At 50.4% G+C, this 19,117-nt stretch overlaps 1 protein-coding gene across 2 annotated transcripts in view; it reads right to left on the bottom strand.

The window, feature by feature from the left end:
- Positions 1-19,117, bottom strand: part of PSD2 (pleckstrin and Sec7 domain containing 2) — a 75,386-nt gene that overhangs the window by 42,965 nt on the left and 13,304 nt on the right. The window contains exon 1 of one of the 2 annotated variants that reach the window (XM_039704415.1): positions 12,089-12,225. The exons of the other annotated variant lie outside the window; for it this stretch is intronic. The gene's annotated coding sequence lies outside the window, so the exon portion shown is untranslated. Of the gene's footprint in view, positions 1-12,088; positions 12,226-19,117 lie in introns of those variants that run through there. 2 annotated transcript variants of the gene reach the window in all.

Below are 19,117 nucleotides of genomic sequence, written 5' to 3'. Positions count from 1 at the left end.
GGCAGAACTGCTGCCCTGGCAGTGCCAGCCCTGAGCAGATGGGGCAGAGGCTGTGGAGTGTCCCTGCCTGGGGACATTGCAGATATTCCTGTGCCCTGAGCTCTGGGATGGCCCTGCTGGAGCAGGGAGGTGGCACCAGGTGAGCTCCTGTGGGCCCATCCAACCTTCCCCAGCCTGTGGTTCTGTGGCTGCACCCTCACTTTACATCCTGGTGATGTGGTAGGAGTCACCTAAGCCTTCCTGTGGGCCCATCCAACCTTCCCCAGCCTGTGGTTCTGTGGTTCTGTGGCTGCACCCCACTTTACATCTTGGTGATGTGGTAGGAGTCACCTAAGCCTCCACAAAAAGAGGGCCAAAGCACTGGGACAATGAGCTGATGGGTGTCCCAGGAGAAATGTGAGCTTGAGGCAGGAGGTCCAGGATGTGGATGAACATGGACCTGAATGTCCTTGTGTTTCAGACAGCATGTCAGGTCTGGAATCTTCCTGGAACAGGCTCCTTTGAAATCCCACCCAGGGTCTCTCAGCTTCACTGTGGGAGGACAAAGATCCTGGTGCACTCACTGGGGTCTGTCTGATGCTCAGATCCTCCCTCCTGCAGAAGCAAACCCTGACCCCCTTGGAGACCTTGCAGGGCTCCCTGTGGATTGCTCCTGCAGAAACGCACTGCCATTCAGGAATCCTGTGGCTCAGAGAGAACCAGGAGCCTCCAGAGAGGCAACAGCAAAGGAGGGCAAATTTTACTGCATCCTGGGGGAAGGAGGAGAAGGGCAGCTCCCCAGGGATGTTGTTCCTGCCTCTCGAACACAATGCTCCCCACTCAGTGGGTCTGGCCAAGGAGGTTGTTTGCTGCAGGAGCCCACAGCACAGATCTCAAGCCTGCAGCTGTAAAAGGATCACAGGGACACCAAAGGATCCCAGCCAGCTCTTTCCTGGCATGGCAGAAAAAGTGGAGAAAAGGGACAGAGATCTTTTGTGCCCTGGCACCTTTCAGGCAGCTCCCAGAGCTCAGAGAAGAGCTTGATAGAAGGAAGCCTGTTCTGGGTAACAGGTGAGTCCCAGTGGCTCCAGCCTTGCCTTAGTGCAGAACAAACACTGTAATCAGTTCATGCTGGGCTGAATCCAACTCAAGACAGGAGTTTTCAGGAGTTTTAGGCTCAGCTCAGAGTTGGCTCGATCCTCACCTGTGCCTGTCTGCTCTAGTGCTCACCTCCTCTGGAAGGGGAGTTTATAGTTTGATTGTCTATAGGGTTGGGTTTTTTATATAAAACCAGGCTGTTTCTGGGGCCTTTCCACTCTGTTCTGTGCAGCATTGTAATTGAATTCATTAAAACCCAGCTTTCCCCACAGCCAGGGCTACCTTCCATAAAAATCCACAAGAGTTGCAACTGCTTCTCATAACCCATAAATGGAAACAGCTTCTTCCCCTCTCTTTCCCTCCCTTTGCTTGATCCTCCTTCCCCACATTCTCCCAGTACCCAAAATAATAAAACAGGGCTGGCAGCTGACTCAGACCCCAGAAAAGGAAATTCCTGCCATGCTGTCTGTCTACACTAAACCCATGCAACGCCTCGCTGCAAGATTTCAGGAGGCAGCAGGCGAGCCCATCCTGCTTGTCCCCTGGGACACACATCCAGAGGGATGGAGACCAGAACTGCAGAATGAAAGGGAGTTTTGGAAGGGAGGCAAACTCCCTTCACACTCCAACACATCCATAACCCTTGGAGATGAGGGCCAGTAACACATCAGATTTTGGTGGGGATTTTGACCACAAAAGCTGGTAGACAATGTGTGCAGACAGATGGCTCCAGCCCAAGGGATGTGGGGACCAGCAGCTCTGAGAGTCCAGGACGTGCAGAGAAGGCTTTGGTCTCCTTGAGAGCCCAGTGTGACCCAGAGAGCAGGGAGCAAGGTCTTCCTGAGCATCTCCCAAAGCTGTCAGGAGAGGGGGACGACAGCAAACAGACTTGTGTGGGTGCTGACATCAGAGAAAGCTGGTTTGGAGCCAGCTGATGGTGTCCAAAGCTGACGTGCAGCAACCTGCGACACCAGACAACTCCTCACTCATCAGTGAGAGTGTGAAATCTCCCATTCTCTCCACACAGCACTCCTTCATCCACCGGGAACCACCAGGAACAACCTGCTGGCATTAGTGTGAGTGACAGAGCCACTCTGGAAGCTGGAGGATGAAGGAGGGGATCCTCCTTTGAGAAAGAGAACAGCAAGCATTGTGGATATCATTATATACGTCTGCAGACATCTCAAAAGGTCTGCATTTCCACCCTGGACCATCTCCAGGTAAAAAGGAATAACTTCAGTCTCTGTGAGGAGGGTGACCAGGCTCCCGTGGCAGAGAGGAATGGTCTTTGTTTTGCCCAGCAGAGACTCAGCCCTGCTCTCCAAAGGGCTTTCCCTGCCCCTCAGTTGAGCATGATTTCTGCTTGCCAACACAGCTCTGTGAACATCATGATGGTCTCCACATCCTCCAGAGAAACATCTGCTTCAAGGCTCTTGGATGCTCCTGAGGGTCACCACGTCAGCCTTGCAATTCCAGCTGGCCTCCAGACCAGGAGCACTGGTACAAGGCACCCACGGACAGGCAGCAGAGACTTGACTGCTGAAGATGTTTGAGTCCAGAAAAGGCTGTTGGAGAGTCCAGATAGGACTAATTGCTCTGACTGATTTCAGCAAGCAAAGCATAACACAGGATCAAGCAGTGTCCACTTTGGACCTGAGGCGAGTCATCCATCTGTGAGGGGAACAGCTGGGTAACTGTCACACCAGTGGGCACTTTCTGTGCTCATCTCAGTGGAGGAAAGGAAAGGAAGGGCAGCTTCCCTCACCCAAATCAGACTGAGATGCACTTATTTGGCTTGAAAACACAGACTCAGCCAAGATTTGCTGACAGCCAACAGGGCTGAAACTTCTCTGCCTGAAATTAGAGGGTGTTAGGGCACAGAATGTGGCAATTCCACTAAAGTCAGCAGCTCCACTTGGGCATAAAGCTGTCTGCATAGAGGACCTGCAAGGAACAGCCTGAGAACAGGAGATCTAATATGAAGGGACTTTAATACGTCACCAGGACCAAATCAAGACATTTGAGAGGCAAAGTGGAGAGAGAAGGCCACTACAGGGGAGCAGACAGGACAATGGTGTAGGAAAATCACTGCTCTCAGACTAGGATGAATATCAGCCCTTTTCCTAGTGAATACTTCACCCATAAGCTCACCTCAGCAGGCAGGTTTAGCCCAAAATTTCCACTTTTTTTTTAATTTTTTTTTTTAAACTGTAGGAAACATTCCTATAAAAGAAGCATGGGCCAAGTAAATCTTTCCAAGGCAAACAGATCATCACTGACCTTCTGAAAACTGCCTGTTGGCTGTAGAAAACCAAAGTAGGACCAACAGTTCATAATTCTTCCAGTTTGGAGGAGTCTCCCATTCATTCTGTTCTCTGGAAAGGGTGTCTGTTTTACAGGTAGCATGACCACTCTCTCCTTTCTCCAGCATATTTCACTGAAGGAAAAATGGTGTGGGGCACACCTACATTTTTGGTGGGTCCATCACATCTGTGTAGTGATGTGCTGTGTGCTTAGTCTCCCAGGCTGCAGTCAGCAGGGTGTAGAAATGGCAGAAAATATAATTGCATTTTTATTCTCAGAACTTACAGGCCAGGATGGAATCACTGACAGAAAAGCAGGATTTCTCTGCTCTGTGAGGATGTGTTGAGTTATCATTATCTTTAACATGGCACAGGAGATGCTGCTCAGAACTTGGGTATACCAGAACTTGCTTGAATACATGGAAAAGCACTTTGAGTGAGAGTCAGCTCACCCAAATGTAGACATCTCCAGCTGAGCTCAGCCCCCAGGGTTCAGAGTCAGCAGAAAGGCTGTGTCTGATCTGCATCAGAATTTTTTGTTAAAGCAGAAGAATTCACTCTGCTGCTCTCCACCCCCCAGCCTGGGACAGCAGCCCCAGCTCTGATGATTCTGCTGCCAACACCCACATGAAAAACATGAGGCTGCTGCCCAGCCCTGCTGAACACACTTGGGCTGCAAACGCTCCCACAGGAACATCTTACTGTGACATGGCCAGATCTGGCCCCCCCAAGCAGGAATGCTCTGAGCAGCCTGAAAGGTTGAAGCTGACTTGCTTTGAAAACAGAGCAAGTTGCCCAGAAAGTGCAAGTGAAACCCTGGTGGAGCCATTTTGCAGCTCCTGTGCAGAGGCTGGATCTGCCCTTAATGGATGTGCTGGATAACCATGGTGAGAGCAGCAGGATTTCCCTGAGGAAGGACTAACAGGCACACTCCTAGACTGATGTAAAGGTGCTTTATAGGGACAAGGATGCTGCTTCTCCTCAGGGGAATTACAAAGGAGCAAAAAGCTCATCAGGATGATGTAATTGCACCAGGAGAGTGTCTTAACCACACCTGCTCTGGGACCAAAAGGCTCTCCCAACCTCTGAGACGCCCTGAATTAGGTTTTTTGGCAAGGGTAGAGCAGAGCTGCTCCACCAGCCTGCAGTAGGGTCATTGTGCCTCTTAGCAGACTTTTTTAGGTGTTCTCAGGGCTTTTCTCCTGCTCCCTAGACATCATTACATTTGGGCATCAGACAGTGACTTTGGGAACTGATGAATTACGTGCTGGACTGAGGCTTTACTGAAGCACAGAGAGGCCAGAGAGGCCTGCCAGAAATAAGCGTGCTGTAAAGGTGAAAGAGTTCAGGAGATGAGTGCTGCTCAGCCTGGTGCAGCCAGTGACCCAATGACACAGTGGCACATGAGGAGTGGCAGCCAGGTTTGCTGCAGGGCACAAGTGTGCAAGCTGCAGTGGTGTGCCTGACACTGGCAATCTCTGATTGTTACTGTGGGCAGAATCAAAGGGACAGTGTCCCCACAAGGTGCACTCCTTGCAGTTTGCTGTTATTGGAGAGCAGTGGATTTCCTGCTCTCTGCTTTCAGGAAATATCCAGCTCATAAAGCACAGACTTCTGCTACAGAACCATTCCCTACATCTACCAGGTGCTGCTGGAATTTTGTGGCCACTTTTCTGCTCCCCTGCTCTGATGGCAGTAATAGTAACACATCTGCATTTTAGGTGTTGCTATCAAGCTGTGATCTTGCTGTGATCCTGCACATCCAAACCTCCTGCCTTTCACCTGGGCTTGTCACTCTGCTCCTGGTCCCCAGGCAGCTCTGGATCAACACTCCAGGCATTTTGGAATCACTTCCTCTTGGACTTAGCCCAGCCCTCACAGTGGGGGCACACAGGAAATCCTGAACCTCTGCACACTGAACTTTCCCCATTCTTGCACGGAAAAGTGAAAAGACTCTGGAGAAAGCCTGTAAGGGCGGAAGGAGGAATATCCAAAAGTCTGGGATAAAAATCTCTTGCTCTTTCCAGACAGTTTTATGGTTTGGGGTGAGGGATAATGCCCTCCCTGGTGTCCCATGGCTCCTGCAGAGGCAGCTCCCAGCCGTGCATGCACCAAACACCCTTTCACCATGCTCAGGTGCTGTGCTTAAAGGATCACCTGCAGGAGAGGCAGGGGGACAGGATGGGCTCCAGTGGCACACGCCTTTCCCAGCAGCCCCTAAGAAGGAGCCACCAAAGGAAACTGCCTCAGCTGCTGCAGCAAATTAATTCTCTCTACTTCTGTGAGGATAAACAGCCCCATGATTATCTGCTGCCTCAGTTTCCACACCCATGCATGGAGAAAGCTGCCTCCTGGGTTCTGGGGAAGAGGAAGGGCTTTCATGTTGAGAGAATACCAAGAGACCTGGATAAACTGCCTTGAAAGGACGCACAATGTCCTTTCCTGGAAAGGCAGGTTAACACTCCCAGCTGCAGGCAGGCAGCTCCTGTTTCCAAGCTCAGGACTCTGGCGAGAAGTGGCTTGAATAGCTGCCCTTGCCTGGTGCTGCTAACTTAGGAGGCAAAACCTAAATACTCATTAAGGCAGCACTTGGCACAAACCCCATCCTCAATTACAAAAATCAATTCATTTTTTTTATGAGTCTGAAGCCTTTGGGGCCTTATAATCTAATTAAATAAAGCTTTCTCACTTTCCTCTTGCCTGCTCCCCTAGCTTCTGTTGTACCAGTAAAGACAAATATATATTTTTAATTTAGCAGAATTCCCCTGCATCGTGTATCTCCTTCTGGCCACAACCCCCTTCTGTTTCCCCCGTGCCTGTGTCCTGCTTGGGCAGGCTGCATCCACAGCCTTTTGTTCCTAGCAAGTGCCAAAGCTCCCGGGTCCCAGTTCTCCTCCATCCACTCCCACAGGCTGGGTAGCAGTGCCTGTTTGAGGAGCAAATATGCAGAATGTGGGAAGGAGCAGAGCCCCACACAAGGTGAGCTCAGCACTGGGAGTGGTGCCTCATGTCACACTGAGGGCAGGACTCATCCAAGGCTGCCAGGTCTGTCTGCCATGGCATACCCTGAGTCAGAAGGGACTCACAAGCAACATCTAGGTCCAGCTCCTGGCCCTGCACAGGACAGCTCAGCAATCCCACCCTGTGCCTGAGAGTGTTGTCCAAATGCTCCTTGAACTGCCAGGACGTGCAGTGAGGAGATGCTGCTTTAGGACATGCAGTGGGGAGAGGCTGGGGGTGACCTGGAGAAAGTGCCACAGGGTCCCCAAATGGTCTGGTTGGAAAGGACTTAAAGACCACCTCATTCCCTGCCATGGGCAGGGTCACCTTCCACTAGACCACGGCCATCTTCTCTTCCTTGTCCAGCACCAGCCAACAGCAAGTGGCCGTGCACGAGTGGGCAGAGATCTCTGTGAGTGTGCCCAGGCCCTGCTGTGGAGGAGGATGCAGTCAGCAGGTCCTGCTCTCTATATGGCAGCACCTGATGTTTCCCTGAGAAGTCCTCAGACCACCCAGCTCTGGATCAGGTGCTGGAGGAAGGCTGGAAGGTACCACAGGGAACACCCTCTCCACCTCTATGAGGCTTTTGCCTAGAACTGTGTGAAATTTTTTGGAAAAATTGTTCACTTGCTGAAAATTGCAATTATAGGTCAGCTAGACCTTACCTAGGGTTGTGATGCTCTTGTGCTGAAACCACTGAAGGGCTGGATTAAAAAAAAAAAAAAAGTTGCAAGAACGAAGCTTTTTGCCTTGACTTTGGAGCATGTAAGCAAATCCAGAAAACAAAAAAAATGCAACCCCTCAATTTAGTTTGGTATCACAGCATTTCCCTACTATCCTACAATTTTTTAAAGATTTAAAAGAAAAAGATATTTGGGTCAAATTTGTTTTTCCATATCAAGAAAATAATAGAGAGACAAGTGCACATGGGGGAGGAGAAGCCAGAGAGGAGGCTGAGCTCGCATCGTTTTCCCTGGGCTTTTCAGTGAGGTTGGTCAACCGTGAGCATATCAGGCACTGGGGTCTGATGTCAGTTTTCCTGCTTGATGTTGATCAGGAGAACTCAGAGGCACATGCTCTAACCCCCAGAAAGGGGACATCACTGGGATTTCTCTCCTAGGTTCTGTCTTTTGAGGGGGAATTCAGTTTTCCACCCCAGGGCCACAGCAAGGCCATGGAGACAGGGGAGCTCAGCTGCATCGCCTGGAGGGACACAAGGATGGGCAGTGACCACACAAGACACCACATCCAGCTGCGAGCCCCCAGCCCAGCAAGCACTTCATCCCAAAGGTCACAGAGCAGCCCTGTCCCCAGCACGTCCCTGCCACCATCACAGCACATGGAAAGCTCCCAGACACACGGGGGACCTCTGCAGTGTGGAGGTGTCAGAGCTGGAGAGCAGGAGACACAAAATCAGCGCACAAAGATTTTGTCAGACTGGGGCTTTGGGAGATTATCCTTGGAACCAGACCACGTTCCATGCTGTAGAGGAAGGCAGAAAATCCTGGGATGAATCCTGGGCTCATCCTGCTTGGAAGGAAGCATTGCCCCATCCCTGCCCCTGCTGAGGTGTGTCACAGCAGCCACCAGTGTCAGGCACCCCACCAGCACCACCTTTGCTGGGAGCCGTCCAGCATGTCTCAGAGAAGGAGAGGAAACAGCAGAAGATGAGGCAAGGCTGGGGGCACCACAGAGGTGACCCCTGAGCAGTTCCCATAGCACCCCTCAGAGTGGTGCTGGGAAGATCCCTTCAGGTGTGGTCTCCTCTTTTGGGACCCAGTGTGAGCACAGCTCCTGGCCAGGACATGGGGACATGGGGATGTGGGACAGTTCCTTCAAACAACCTGACAGCAGACAGCCTCAGCCACCTGCCAGCCCTGACTCTTCCACAGGCCCTTCAAAACCACAAAGCTGAGAAACCACAAGGGCAATACGTGAGGTGGTGAGGAGGAGGCAGAGGAAGGAGTGGAGGAAATGTGAAGAGGTAGGTGACAAACCGTGTGCCCCGTGCCAGGCTGAGGCTCAGAACCCAGAAAAAGCATGGAGAGCACAAGAAGGGGTTTGGGCTCAGCTGCAGAATGTCTGCTGAAGCTGCTGCAGCTCCTTATTCCCTCTGGCCCTGCCTGGTGCAAGTGAGGGAGCCCTGGGCCTGATCCAGAGACGGGCAGTGTTTGCTCCAGAGGAATCCCCAGTGTCCCCACCTGGGAGCTGAGCAGAGCTAGGTGCTGCCCAGGCTCAGGGCTATGGACTGCAGGGAAGGACCTCCCCAAGCCTCTCAGCCACTCCTGGAACACAAAGTACAGCAGTGAGGATGAAGGGAGAGGTGTTCACTGTCCAGCTTGGACAGGTGCCTCTCTCCTGTGAGCCCAGCCTGCCAGTCACCTCCCCAGGGTGACAGGAAACAGGGAGAAGCCAGAACTGACCCTGTCCCTCTCACACCATAACCCCACAGGGAAGTACCAGGAGCTTCCTGTGCAGAATCCACCTGAACCACTCCTATGGCTCCATCCAGCCACTGAGAGCCTGGATGCACTGGGCCTCCCATGGATCCTGTCCCAGCACATCCCTGAGAAAGGCATTTTCCAGCCAAAAAGGGCAAGGAGGATGATTTCACCTCCAGCAAATCTGGCAAAGAGGCGTGTCCACAGCAGAGACTGTCAGGTAGCAGAGCAAGCAGCACCCACAAGGGATGTGGCCACTTTCACCAGGAGATCACCCACTCCAGGGACTGCTCACACTCAACCTCCGAGGAAGCTTTTCCCTCAGCAGGAATCGCTGTGCCCATAGGCAGCACTTTGCTGGCAGCAGCCACAGCTCCCTCCCAGCCCAGGGAACATCCTTCTGGCAACTGCACCAACCTGTGCGAGTCAGCAGGGCCACACACAGGTGCCTGTGTGGGAATTGAACAGGGAATTCCATCTCCTTCTGGCAACAAGAACCAGCTCCAGCTTTGTGCAGAACCATGGACACCAAATGGGGCAACTTTGGATTTCAAAGGAGGCTTTTCACTTGAGTTGCTTTGACATGGTGGCCTGGCATACCCAGCACTGTGTGCCTCAGGACAGGCACACAACACACAAACCCATGGCATGGAAGCTTGTAGCACTGCTGGATGGAGGGAACTACATTGCTGGGAAAACCCATGGAGGAAGAGGACAAAAAGCTGTTGGGTGATGGGATGGAGAGCAAAGAAGAGATGGGGCTATGGGTTGAAGTCCAGAAGAACAATTCAGGGTATTTCAGCAGGGAGATGAGAGGTGAGGAGCACCAGTGGGGAGAGCAGAAAGCCAAGACACCTGCGAGGGCTTCATGTGAAGAGCCACGTGATGGACCACACAAAGAGCACAGCCTGAGGTCAGAAAAGCAAGTCCTTGTCTTGGGCACCTCAGAAACTGGTCTGAAAGTGCTTGAGTCCCTCTTGCCACCTCTGTGGAGCTCTCATGAGTGGCTTCAGCAAACACACGCTCACCCCACCCACCTGGTCTCCATGAACTGGAGTTACTGCTCCCCATCACCACCTCCCCCATGCAAGCAGGACACTGAACAGGCCTGGTGGTCACACAGAGGTTCTTCCTGGCAGAGCTCCTGTGCCCCTGCCCAACGCTGCCATTGTCACCTTGGCAAAGTCATTTCACCACGCCAAGCCTCAGTTTCCCCAGAGAATAATCCAGCCACCTCTCCGGGCAGGCTGAAGAGTGCTAAGGTGCTGAGACAGCAGGAACTCAGTATTAATGCAGAACTACTTGGCTTCTAGCCTCACACACCCAGAGATCTCCAGGGAAAACTACCCACTTCAACTCCACTTGTGCCTAACTTTTAGGGGGAAAAGAGGCCCAGAATGAGAACCATCCATTTTGTGAATTAGCCATCTCTCTGACATCCCCTCTGGACTCGGCCACCCACTTTCAGATTTTATCCATTGTTTGCTTGGACTTGTACGGGAAAAATCACATTAAGGAAAATCCTAGTTGAATCACAGACTTTGGAACAGTTGCAATGGACAATTTGACAAGGACATGGGGATTTAACATATTTTTAAAGCAAAAATATCTAATGATAATATGCTCCACTCCTGGCTAAAAACATTATCTACTGGCATGGGGGGAATTAAAGCCATAATGCCAGCTACTATAATGCAGGCCTGGAACTCCATGCAAATATTATCCTGATCCAAGAGCTACAAAGCTCTGTTTATCCTAGTAATTAATTCTGTCTTATGTTTAGTGATACAATTAGAGAAACACTGCCATTCTGATGGGCTTGCTTCCACCAGTGCCTTTTACTATATTTACATGCCCACAATAGGCTTGGTCTCACAGAAAAGGGTGAAATTGCATTTATGGAGACAATGCCACATGCATTCCCAAAGCATTTTAGAGATGTAAAGTTAGGCTCCAAATTGCACGTTTATTGTGTGAGCACACAATGAGCTTAGATTAAATATTGACTAAAGCCAGCCTAAGACCCAAAATAATGAAGATGAGCACAATAGTGTGATTTACTCCCAGCCACTAGAGAAATACACATCTGTAACATATAACATGCCCTTCCCACAGATATACTCTTTGTATTCTAGCTAGCCTTAGGCAGGAAAATTTCATTCTCATAAATTATGGATTTTCTTTCCCAACTGCCAACACATCCATATTACCAGCTGCAAAGCAAACAAATATAATAATAAAAAATAATAATAAAAAAGCCATTCCCCTGACACAGTGATGAGCAGGTGACCGGCTCCTTGAATCCTCAAAGTTGAGGCAGCAAAATGGAAGATAAACATGGCTAAAAGCAAAGCATCCTTTCCCTTTTGTCCCCCAAGGTGTGGGAGCCAGCAGGGAGATGTGGGCATGGCAGGTATCTTTTAGAAAGTACTCCCAGCCCTAGCTGTGTTCAGAAAACTATCTGTCCTTCTCACGCCTTCCTCCTTCCCAGACTTGTGGAAGAAATTCAGGGAGATGCAGACGTTAATAGAACAATTATGATAATAACCCAGTGCTGAGTGGGGGTAACACACACCCTTCCCAGCAGCTCGACCTCTAAATCCTCTAATACAGCACTGCTTCATTCAAGATTAAAAGAAATTGTAACCCAGCAGAGACAAAAAGACACAGGAGGCAAGGCAGGATCTCACTCGGCAGCAAAGCCCCACTCCAGTCCAGATGCAGTCATATCACTTCAGCTTCTCTGTACCATCTCCATGACAACCATGTAATTTGGATGCAATAACCACTGCCGAATTGATCTTTAAATGTAGCTTTGCTATAAAACATAATACTGAACGTGTCAGGCTCAGGATAAAGAGAGGTAGCCCCCTACCACTGAGGACTGTGATTTAAGAGCCCCTCTTTAATTTTCAGCTTCAATAATTGCGTGTGTGAGTGGATTTTAAAGGCAGGGGCAGCAAACACCATTTGTGTGTGTGTGTACGGCACGCTTTGGGGTAACACTGCGAATGAGACACCACACTGAGAGCTGGAAAAATGTGTCAATGTCTATCCAGAGAATGGGCATCTTCCCACACACACACACACACACACACACACACACACACACACACACGTACCAGGCAGTCTCCAGCCTCTGAAGCATACAGCTGATGCATCAAATAATCCTACTAAGAACCAAACCCAGTATAACTAAGCAAAATAGGAGGGGGGATCGATGTACAGCATGACAATGAGAGCCGGGGAGCTTGCATTGGCACTTACCCGAGCAATGAGCTGTTTATTTTTTGGTCCCTTCACAAATGCAGCTCCCTTTTCTCTTCAACAATCCATGCAAAATAATCTGCAGTCCCACCGATGGAGGAGTGGCCCCGTCCCTCCCCCTCCACCACCTTCCTAGACCTCCCTATTATTGGCTTCCTTCTCCCTTCTCTCCCGCTCTCCCTCGCTCGCTGGCGATGGTTACACCTCCCAGCCTTCCCCCAAGGTGTCAAGAGACTGCTGGGGATCCAGCAGGCAGGGTGGGAGGGACGGGGAGAGGGGGAGGAGGCAGGAGGCATGGTGAATGGACCGGGAAAGGATGGAATGAAGCTCTGGCTGGCGAAGCCCCCGGCAGAGCCCCTGGCAGGAGCAGACCCGCCGCTGGCTGCAGGAGCTGCCAGGGATGTCCCCGGAGCGCTGGGCTTGTCCCCCCACGGGCACCTGCAGAGTGCTGAGGGATTGCTCTGCTTCCTGCCAGCAAATCGGCACCCTGCGAACTGACACTGGCTTGAAGTTTTGGGTTGAAATCCTGCCAAATGCTCCCAGTGACTTCAACAACCAATGCGCTTCCAAACACAGACGTGCAGCACTGGAAATGCCTCGAGGACCCACCTTGGTGCAGACCTCAGCACTACAGGTTGGGTTGCTCCGTGCCTCCGGATACTCCCACCTGCTGCAGCTCCATCCCATCCCATCCCATCCCATCCCATCCCATCCCATCCCATCCCATCCCATCCCATCCCATCCCATCCCAGTGCTGCCCATGCACCTGCCAAGCTGCCTCCAGAGCCTCCCCCCACCGTGGGCTGGAGCTGCTCACCACCACTGACACGTCTCCATCCTGACAGCTCTTGCATGCACAGGCAGTGGCTTTGTCCACAGGCTTACCCAGGAACCTGGCTCACCAAGGGGACTGGGGATGCAGTGTGGGGCAGAGAGGCACAGGGACACAAGGCTTTTCCTGCTTTAGGACCCTTTTACCAGACTAACAGAGCAGTGGTTTAGGGCAAACACTGTCCCTTGGCCTCCTGGTGGCTGTAATACAGTGGGGGTTTCTGTGGGTGCACAGGTGAGGGGTGGTGGGTGCTCTCTGGGTCAAGTTGCCCCACTGGAGCACAAGCCAGTGGTCCTTACCCCGGGTCAGCCACAAGGATCCTTCCCCAGAGCTGGCACACCTCTGTACTGGCATCACCATGGCACACAGCAGCCAGGATGTGCACCCTGACTGCTGCGCAGGGATGTGGGCTCACAGGATCACAGAAGGGTTGGAGGGCACCTGAAAAACCACCTTGTTCCAGCCCAGGCCATGGGCAGGGCACTAGACCAGGGTGCTCCAAGCCCCGTCAAACCCCTGGGTGAGGAAAAAGGGTTTGGTGTCTGCCCCAGATCCCCTTCCTGATTCCAAGGAGAAAACCTCTCCCTAGACCTCTGTCTCTTGGAAAACTTCTTCCACACATTGCTGAATGAGCAGACAAATCCCCAACACCCCAAATTAAAAATACCATTACAACATACAGCCGTACATCCCAACATTGCAGCGCAGCCATCAGGTGAAATAATGTCCTGGAGCAGCTCAGCAGAACACGGCCAGAGATCCTTCCAGCAGGGACAGCCCCAGCACAGCACACGGGGTTGTTTGCCAGGGAGAGGATTGGTAATGGACCATGTAATGAGCCACCCTGCAGCTACACTCAGGACTTTTCCAACAAATGCAAGTGTGAGTGAAGGTTACTGTGCTGGAGAGACACGAAAATGGACCTTGTGGCCACAGTCAAGAAGCTGGGCAAATCCAGGTGTGGGGCTTTTAATCTCCCACAGGGTCCCTTCATTAAAGAGATTTGATTAACACCATCATAAAAGTCTGTCCTGCTGCTCTTTCTGATCAACTCTAATATATTTGTAATCAAAAAATTATCAGGTTAGGGCACTTTAACGAAAAAAAAATTAAAATATAAAAGCACAATCAATATTTATCAGTCTGTTGTGCTGTTCAGTTCTGAAGGCAAGGAACAAAATCCAATTTCTGCTCAGCCAGTCCTAGGAAATGACATTTTGCAGCATTAGAAAATGAGGTTCTAGTTTCTAAGAATATATCCACTAGTGGGTTCCAAATAACCGTGTTATCAATCATTCTGCTCCTGGGAATGAGTGTATCAACAGCTGGATTCAGGGAGAAACCTCCTCTCCTCCCTTTGGCAGGGTAGTGTGCCTGTCCCTGTCATTGATTGGGCATTCCTAACAGCAACACGGTACAGAAATTTCTCCTGGTACATCTCTGTCAGGTGCCTCCAATATGTCATAATATTTTCTTCCAATTAAGAAAATTCCTAAACTACAGCAATTCTGTGTGTGCTGCTGAACTGTCTGGATTTTTTGCTACCTGTGACACAAGTTCTCTGAGGAAAAAGCAGCATCCTGAGGCAAGGACACCTTCCCTCCACACCAGCATCAGGGGAGCCACTCCTCAAGCCCCCAAACAAGCCAGAGCACCCCCGTGTGAGCCTGCCAGGCAGCAGGGAACTGCAGGCACCACAAGTAAACTGCCAACACTGCACCAGCCAGACCATGGGAATGCTCAGCTAGGCTAAAGCAGAGGGGGACACCTGGAGAAAAGATAGCAGCATGTGGTCCTGAGAGGGTTAATGGACCTGTTGCCCCATGGGATCCACCAAACCCGAGCTCCAAGGCTGGCAGCTCCACACGCTCTGCTCCCCCTTTGCTCTGAGTGGAGAAGACAGGACCACCTACCCTGCAGCCCCACAGGCTTTATTGACTTCCCTCACATTTAAAAAGTGCCTTAAATGCAGCTTAATGCCTTTGCTTTTGAAGTGCTGAACCCCCATTACAAAGAGTTTTCCAGCCATGCCCTGCTCTTGCTGTGGCACACAAGAACACTTCTGGGTGCTGCTCAGCCTTCTCAGTTTTTATTATGAAACCATTGCAAGTCTTTTTCCATACCCAGGAATGAGCATGCTTCCATGTCCTCACACAGCTGTTTTTCTCAGGAAATCCCTTGGATTTCCCAGCTGGGATTCACTAATTTTCAGCACAAGCCACTTTGCTGGAAGCCCTAATTAGGAGAAATCTGTGTGAGGGCCTTGCTGCATGCAGGTGGTGTGGACAGGGGGATGGGGTGGGGGATAACAGCTCCTCTGCAGAAAAAGGGCCACTCCTGGAGGGCCTTTGTCTGCATTTCTCTTACACTAAAGATCAGTTCTCTGTCCTGGGTGATGTCTGTCCTTGGAGGTGAGGTGTGGTTGGAAAGTCCACACCTGGAATTGCTGCATCTGGCTGGGCTCACACAGGTGTAGGCACATGGCAGAGAGCTGCACCAAACACCTCACCCTGAGACGAACTGTCCAACAGCAAACCAACCCCCAGGTGAAACAATTCCAGTGCCAGGAGCTGCACCTGAATACTGTGTCTGGGGTCACCACTGGCTCTTCCTACACAGAAAAGCCCAGTGCTTTCAAGAATGTTCCCCTGGGAGTTTTTCTTTCCCCCAGGCTGTGACCAGCTTCCCTTGTAACCCCTGGATATATATTCAAGTGAAACTTATTTAGGGCTCCATAGGGCTCCACCACAATTCATCCTCTGAGCTCCTCAATAACGTCCTGGCTGCTGGGCCAGGAGTCAGAGCCGGGCCAGCACAGCCACCAGAGCCCTCTGGAAGTCCCAAGGACACTGTGCACTAATCTCCTGTGCAGGGATTAGTCACCTCTGTCACTCACACTAACGAAATCTCCATGTGCAATGGAGGATTTTGATTCCCTGCCCAGTGTAGGCACTTCTGCCTGGGAAATCCCAGCCTGGAATATGAGAGTCATCATTCCTGGCATTTCAGGTTTTGGCAGAAGGGAAGATTGATGGTGCTGGATGAGCACTCTGCTCACTCTCCATCTTCCTTCATGGGACTTTGAAATGAGTCACTGTCCTCCAAAACACCATCGTTCCTCTGCCCACAAGGATGTCTGAGTGTATGAATTTGCACTTGTCTTCCTGAGAGCCCACTGCTGACACAAAATCAGCTCCCCAGGCAGACCTGACCACTCAGAGCATCTGACTTGTCCTAATTTCAGTAACACTTAGTGTATGAAAACTGTATCCTCAGCTAGTGATGAGAGTGAGCGGGTCCTTGGAGGTCCCACAGGGAGTCTGATGTTCTGACTACAAGGGGTCTGCAGCATCTCTTCCATTTTTTATCATACCCCAGTGCTAGGAGTCTGCCCCTCTGTTCTGGTGTTCTGACTACAAGGGGTCTGCAGCATCTTTTCCATCTTTATTGTACCCCAGTGCTAGGAGTCTGCCCCTCTCTGCCATCCATCATCTCACCTAAACAAATGCCATCCTATTTTGTTGGCCTAACTTCATAGAATCATAGGATGGACTGGGTTAGGAAGGACCTCAAAGCCCATCCCGTTCCACTCCCTGCCATGGGACAGCTTCCAGTAACCCAGGCTGCTCTGAGTCCAACCTGGCCTTGGGCACTTCCAGGGATGGGGCAGCCTGAGCTTCTCTGGGCACAGCCTTCCCCAGCACCCAGGTACTGACATACATGAAACCGTTCAAGGTAGTTTTCCTAGTCCTAGACATGTACAAACATTTCCATTTACCAGCTGCCATTTAATGTGCTGCCTGCTTACTGCTGGAGCAAACATCTTTGCATCCCCTCAGTAGGATATGGACCCATCAGGCTGCTTTTCTCTAGAGCTATGAACCTTTGACTGGACACTTTTCTTTTTCTAGTATCAGAGCAGTCTTTGCCAGCTTCAGCTAAAACCAATATGCAGCTTGTTTTTTGGGTTTTTTTTATCTTTCTGACATACATGCATATAAACACACACACATGCACACTCCCTAATAGTCTTTAATGCCACCAAACATCATTTTCATTGACTGCTCTTCCAGATTAGCCTTCCAGGTCTCTGCATTATATAACAGTTAATTCATTGCTTTTGTTACCAAATCCCTTCTTTTCCTGTTTGGGTTTTTATTACTGTTATTATTTCTGATTTTATCTTCCTTAACAATGATAGATTCTTAGCTAAGAATATCTTCAATGGCTGCAGAACTGTGTGCATGCTGTGGAGGAGACAGCACCTATCAAAGTTTTCTTAAGCAACCCTCATTTAGAACACACATTATTTTTTCTCATTTTTTCCTCCAATCGTTTTTGTTTGTAATTGTTCCCAACTTAGGAAAATTGACCACTTTCAAGTGCCTTGCATACGTATTATCACTTTAGGATCACATTCTGCTCAGTACAAATGCAATTAGGGCATTTAAGCAACCATTAATTCTGAGTTCAGTAATCAATTCACCTTTATCTGTCCAACTGAGGCCTGATCCAGAATCACACCAAATTCACTGCAATACTTTCAGTAACAGAAAATTATCATCTCTCATTTTTAGAAACCGTGGGGCTGCGTATTGGCAGCAGCACGAGTCCTTCAGCATCTCTCCCTGAGGCTGCAAAGCTGTTCTGGGAGCATGGATTTTCTTTCACTTTGTTATGAAGCTGTTTGGGGAAGCTATTTGTCCATCCCCCAGTTCAATCCAGCAGTCTGCAGGGATCCATCTGCTGATCCGCCCCAGCCCCAGTGGAAGAGCAGCCCTTGGTGGAATTCTGGGACATGTTCTGCCTCCAGCTCTGGGGTCCCAGCACAGGAGGGATGTGGAGCTGTTGGAGCAAGCCCAAAGGAGACACCAAAATGATCAAGGGGATGGAGAAGCTCTGCTATGAGGAAAGGCTGAGAGGGTTTGGTTTGTTCAGCCTGGAGAAGAGAAGGTTTGGGGGTGACCTCATTGTGGCCTTCCAGCCCCTGAAGCATCTCCAAGAGAGCTGGAGAAGGATTTTAGACGGTGTGAGGACCAATTTTGCTGGCTGTGAGCAGGTTCTAGAGCACAGATGTGAAGGGGCAGAGAGCAAAGGAAGGAAAGTTTGCTCTTACCTGAGACCACCAAAGACAGAGAAAAAGAGGATGCTTCAGCTGTGGGAACAGAGGCCCTGGATCCCCCTGGCCAAGGACTGCTCAGCCTGCAGGATTAGGTTCAGTGAGCAAGGGCAGCAGAAAACTCAGGCCAAGCTACTGGGGAGCACTGACTCTCATTGGAGGTGCTGGCCCAGGTGCCCTCACCTTTAAGGCTCATTGTCTGAGTCCAGCCTAGAGGCTCTGGGTTTTGAAAGACTTGGGATAGGGAAAGGGGGATTAGAAACAATTTTTGAAGTTGTAAACCTGATTTCAATTATATTCATAGAAACACAGGATGGTTTGGGTTGGTAGGTATCTTAAAGCTTTTCTTGTTCCACTCCCTGCCATGGGCAGGGACACGTTCCACTAGACCAGACTGCTCAGAGCCCTGTCCAACCTGGCCTTGAACACTTCCAGGGATGGAGTGTCAACAACTTCTCTATTGTCTATAAAATAAAATAAAAAAAAATTGTTGATAAACTGACATTTTCAGATGATGGAAAAGGGAATTCAAGTGATCTGATGTTCCATTTAAGCTCAGCAGTCAGGTCCTGGCTGGGAGAAATGTGGGACAGAAACACAGGGGCCCTGGGGCTCCCACACCTGGGCTGCAGGGGGACAATTAGCAGTGATGAGGTTTTACATAAGCAGAATCCCAGCACCTCCTTTGCTCTGAGTGTTCCTGAGTTGCCAGAATGGGTTCAATAAGAGGGACATTTTGGGATGTTGATGGAGAGATGACACAGATGCCAGTGAGCTGCATTAGCTCTGTGTGCCCTTAGGACTATTGCAGCATTTAGTCTTGTGGAAATGACCACTGGAACTGGGACAGGAGCACAAAGGGTGAGGCTGAAGCTGTTACAGACACCCAACAGCACTAATGGCACTGGAAGGGGCAAAGAGCAAATTATTCAGTGGCTGGGCTGAGAGAACAAACCAAAACTATTTCAGATAAAGCAATTAGTTATAGCCCAGTGTTTCACCTCCTTTGAGCTGGGGGTCAGGGTGAGATAGTGATCTTCTGTAAGTAGGGAGACGAAAAACAGTTTGACAATTTAGG

Source organism: Passer montanus, unplaced genomic scaffold (assembly GCF_014805655.1).
Source record: "Passer montanus isolate IOZ18808 unplaced genomic scaffold, ASM1480565v1 scaffold174, whole genome shotgun sequence".
Taxonomy (NCBI): Eukaryota; Metazoa; Chordata; class Aves; order Passeriformes; family Passeridae; genus Passer; species Passer montanus.
This window is presented reverse-complemented; position numbering and strand designations above follow the sequence as displayed.